Source organism: Schistocerca gregaria, chromosome 3, assembly GCF_023897955.1.
Source record: "Schistocerca gregaria isolate iqSchGreg1 chromosome 3, iqSchGreg1.2, whole genome shotgun sequence".
Taxonomy (NCBI): domain Eukaryota; kingdom Metazoa; phylum Arthropoda; class Insecta; order Orthoptera; family Acrididae; genus Schistocerca; species Schistocerca gregaria.
In genome coordinates, this window is record NC_064922.1 from 785,906,327 (window position 1) to 785,911,914 (window position 5,588).

Sequence of the window (5,588 nt, forward strand, 5' to 3'; positions counted from 1 at the left end):
TGTGGCCTCTCATGCGAAACAGTAGACATCCAGCATTGCAGACACTGCAAAGAGCAGGGCCAAACGTGGAGTCACTCTAATGCTGCTATCAGTGACGTCTCCAGCTGTGACAATGACGACAGCATGGCAGCACAGCTGACAATACTGCGGGGGCACCAGTGACCTCCTTCCAGTGAGCGGATGGCTCTCTGCTATGCCGGTGGCTCTCTCATGACTCAGGGCAGACTGCCCTGTCCCATCATCAAGTAGCAGACTCCTTACTGCATTCTGGGATGTTGCTCTAGGTGTCGCATATTCGTGGAGTAGGCTGTGATACTGAGGCGAGAATATTTTAGTACATGAATGGCTGAGTACTTAACACTCAAGACTATGTTTGTTAAGGGCTTAAGGCACATACTCTAAGCACTTCCATGGAGCCAAGTGAGGGAAGCTTCTGTCCTTTCAGCATTGGCTCCTGCTAAACCACTCCCAGCTGGCTCTGCTTTGGAATGCCTGTCAGCCATCTTTTGCTTTGCAACACATAAAACTCTCGCCAGCCAGTGGCTGCCTCCCTTCCAACTCACTTCTGCTCTGGCATACTTTTGACTGAATACAGTTGATATATTACACTACAGTTCTTTGTTGTTTCTGTTCTTCCTCCTCTACTACTCTACATAGTCACTGGCATCGACGGCTAGATGGAAACGCAGATTTAAATAAGGCTGGTGCAAAATTTTAAAATTAGCCAGACCATTGAATCAAATGGTTTTGGGCCTTCCAGTGTCCATAACCACACACTGCTTTACTTGCACAACTTCATTAAATGTGAATTGTTGAAGGTCTGATTGGGAATGAATTTTCAATAAAATTCCCATATCCTAGATAGGGATCATAGTTGTTTCTTGTCTTTCGGAGGTGTTGCATCTTCAATAGCTCATATATTTTCTGGATCTAGCTCAGTACAATCGTGTGGTAAGCAGTGTCCCAAAAACTTGACCTTTTCCTTTAAAAACTCAGGTTTCACAATTTTCACTGTATTTTCTGCAGTTTTCTAGAACTTCAGCTACATTGGAACATTGCTGATGGGTTTCTAAACCAGCGGGTGTCAATAGCCAGAAATAGTAAGACTGGCCAGCATACTTTACTTGTAGGTAATAACTCCAGTCGGTGCACACCAATAACAACAACATGTTGGCCTGCAGAAGGCTTGTCTGGAACTCGTGGTATTGGCATCACCACCCACAGCCAGTGCGTTACCACTAGTGGTGCTATAGTTGCTGGACTATTTTCTCTACCCCAGTCACATGTTCATCTGGGAAATGAGATAATAACCATCCAACCAACGAGTACATAAGTGACCACCAGGTACATAGTTCACCAATTCCAGCAGACTCTCCAGTCCCAGATGATCAACACACCTGCAAGTTCGGCGAACAGCCAGGAAGTTTCCTGTATCAGGCCATCGCTCATCATCGACTATTGCTTTGTTGGACTCTGCTGTCAAGGGAAAGTAAACTTCATAGTTGGACTTAAGAATCAGTGAGAAACTTCTAGTCGGTTAGAGTCAGAAATTAACTTTCTGTTGGACTTAGTCTGTCAGAGATACTTAAGTATTCTTATGGGACTTAAACAAATAAGTGAGTTTTTCTATTCAGCTGTTGGACTCTGAGTTAGTTTATCTCATGTGGGAGTCATTCTCAGTTGCGTGTATTTGCATCCTAACTAACTGTAGTTTTGTTTCATAACAGTCACATAATAGAAATGTTTCTTTATACATTGTTCCCCAGCAATATCAGTTATCATCTTTGGTCACAACATAAGTGGCGATGAGAGTGTTGAAAGCTTCGTGATATTGTCCAGCCATGATTGTCATAATTGTATGCTGTCTCATTGCAGTATGGCCTCTACGACTGGAGACATAACAGCTTCTTAAGTGCTCTTACTACAACAGAACATTCAGCAGACCCAAGAACTGTTACTAGAGAAGCTGGCCTGCATCAAAGCAGCGCCAGGAGGAATTTTCAATCACATTTCCCAGATCGACGCCATGGTAAAAGAAGGTGCAGCCAATTCCACTTTTCTTCTCAACTTCTGATAATAAAATGGAGCTGTGTATGAACTATATTGCCAGACTGGAGCAACACAGCACAACTAGTGACACTCACGAAAAAGATTTCTTACTTACATAGTCAGAGTGTGAAGTGTAGAGTCTTCTCCAGCAACTTGATCCACAGGTGAGACCTAGTGAACTAACGCATATGCAACTTCAGTATGAACTTTTGGAGTACTTTGACTCACACATCCCTGTAGCAGCTGCGAGACAAATGTTTCAGTTATAACAAGAAAAACGGACAATTTATCATGAGTGGATCATAAAACCAGGGGTTATCTTGGAATGGCAAATTCCAGTGTCTTAGCGCCAACTGTAAATAGTGACATGCAAACTCCTTGGTGCACAACATGATTTTAGTCCATTCACCAGATGAGAGTCTCAGGAATGACCTGCTGAAGTTAAATTTCCCCTCCGTAGCTGCTTGTTTGCCACTAATCAGAGAATTTGAACAAACTTTGATATCATTGGCAGCATTGCAGAATCACTTGACAGTCTTTTGGATTCGTTAACAACGCTGTATTCCAACCTGCTCATGTCACCATGAGGTTGTTGATACTCTGGACGCTACCATCTAACTGCTGGACGTGACAGGTTTCCAGACTCCCAGGCGGTTGTGCTCTTCTTTGAATTGTTTTATCCCTCAGCAGCATCAGCAGTGTTATTTTTGAAAGGCCAAGTGTATTCTGTACCACAAATCAGGCCACAAGGCCGAAGTTTCTAATTTGTCTGGTGGATGAAAGTAGATGGCAAGCATCTTTTCTGACTATGATTCTAACAGCAAGTGGGAACTGCTGGTTTTGAGTCCTGATGTTCGTCATGTATGTTTAGTTCTACCCTGTTTTACATGTCTGTATCTTCTTCAACAGTTCTCAGACTGCAAATATACAGGCTGTTATGTTCAATGTAACTTCAACTTTACCATAAAAATTGACCAGCTACAATAATGATGACATTGCAGTCTATGGCCAAATCTTGCCTACCATCCAGTACAAGAAATCAGCTCTCACTGTCAGACTTTTGGTGGTCAAGTTGCCAGGTGCCACCAATATTTTAGGTCTCGACCTCTTCTCCAAGCTAGGCCTGGAGGTACACAATTCAACTAAGCTCATGTGGGCTTCCCTGCCCAGAATATACCTGCAAGCCCTCTTACAAAAATATGTTACCATCTTCAGCGGAAAGATGACATATTTCTGAATCTATGAAGCCCACACTACATTGAAACGATGACAATATCTAAATCTTGTCCAGGATAAATTACGTTTGGAACTACAAATGTTGCATGTGAGGGTGTATTCACTTCAGTCACCAGCAACTTGGCCGCATCAGTTGTATTGATGGAAAAACTGAATGGTTCCCTTTGGGTCTATGAGGATTTGAAGTCCACGATGAATGTCCAAATAGTTGTAGATACTTACACAATCCCCTTTGTGGAGGCAATCATGGCAAAGCTGGCTGGCGGCACCATTTCTGCAATAATACACCTTTGGGAAGTCAGTTACAGTTGTCTTGGATAATTAGGCAAAACGCTTGTAGATGATAAACATACCTTTAAGCTTATTTCGATAAACCAGTTACCTTTCGGAATTTCTAGAGCACTGGTCATTTTTCAGTGTCATCTGGAGCAATTAACAATAGGCATTCCAGGCATGACCAATTATTTGTATGACGTTATCATCATGGGGACTGCCTCACTGGATCTGCTGCACAACCTAGAAAACTCTTTCGGGTCCTTGAGAAGGTTAACTTAAAGTGTTACAACGACAATGTGTTTTTTTGTCAGTCAGGTGGAATACTTAGAACATATATTTAGTGCTACAGGTGTTCATCCTATGTTAAGGCATGATGAGGCCATCTGCAATCTACCAGTTATTACAGATGCCAAATAGATCAAGCCAGTTCTCTGCCAAATTTTATTCCACATGCAGCGGCCATTGCAGAGCCCTTGCACCGTCTTTTGTGCAAGAATGTCAAGTGGCACTGGCCACCCACCTCCCAAGAAGCCTTTCTTGAAATAAACATTCACCCACTAAGCCCATCTGCTTAATTGTATATGATTCTCAGAAGTGAATCATACTGCCTGCAAATGCCTTGGATTATAAGCTGTTGGCACTCATCGCCTCTAGGGTCAATGACACGAAATGTTCCATCTCTTTGGCTTCCAAGATGCTTACCACAGCTCAATGTAACCATAGACAAATCGAGAAGGAAGCTCTGGCTATCATGTTTGCTCTTAACGAATTCCATGACTGCATCTATGGCCAAAGTTTTCTCCTCTTAACTAATCACAAGTCAGTTCTCTCTCTCTTCCACATGGGTGCTAGCATTCTTCCAAGGATTGTGCAGTACCTGCGAAGTTGGGCCATGTTCATCTCTATGTACAGTAATGACATTCAGTAACTTACCTGCACTTGAGATGCGAATGCTGACATTCGCTCTTGCCCTCCACTGGGATAGGACTTCTTCTTGCCGTAGTGGTTTCTGCAGCTTCCTTACCTTCTCTTTCCTGTTTGCAGATGTGACCTCCTCCTCTTTCATGCTGTCCCTCAAGTGGTCGGATTAATCTGAACCTTATTGCCTCGTTTCTCACGATTTCTTCTGTTTACATCCATCTGTTCTCCTTCGTTTTCTTCACATATATTGTTGTCTAAAGCCCCAGTATTTAGTGAATTCTCATCCCACGAATTTATATTTGAGTTGCCATACTGGTCTGACTCCAGAAGATTTATTAGTCCTACCTGTGCAGCTATCACTGCGTCTTTGCCTGCCCTATGCCTTATCTTGCTACTTGTGATACCACCCCTGTTGCTTACATTGTCGCTGTATCTCTCACTCCACTCGTCATTTACAGCTGTCTCTTTACATGTTTGTAAATAACTTCTCCTTCCCCTTTGCTTGGCATCCGGTCTGTATTGGTCCATTGAATTTTACTATTGCTGTATTCTTCACAGCTGATACCAATTGTTGGTCCTGGCTGTCATTTCACGAGTGTGCGAACCTTCACATAAGCTTTATTTACTTTTTCTGGTTATTTTTATTTTGGTTTCTCGTCCTACCTTCTCCTTATTTTGGTCTTCTATTGTTCTCTTTATGATCTGGTGTTCCCTGGCCACCTCTGTCATGGCCTTGATGGTCACTGTTACCACTGTTTCTCTTTGAGTCATTCATGTAGTTCATGTGTGGTTCAGGTACTCTGTTTTTGCTGAAGTTGTATTCTGCCCTCCACTAGCCTCATTGAACTGTCCACATTACTCAACGACTTCCCCTCTATGAATAATTATACGACTTAGGCATTTTTCTCCACAACTGCGAAACTTTCAGTTCATCTTTCGAAAACATATCTGTCTGATGTAACTTGTTGAGAATTCTCTAATAACAGGCTAAAATATTGCCATGATATGAGCTGTGCACCACATACACGCTCTGACTACATTTGCCTGGAATTCATGTGATCAAAATTTCTGAGTAAACTTCTGGAGAAACTCTTCGAATGTTTGAC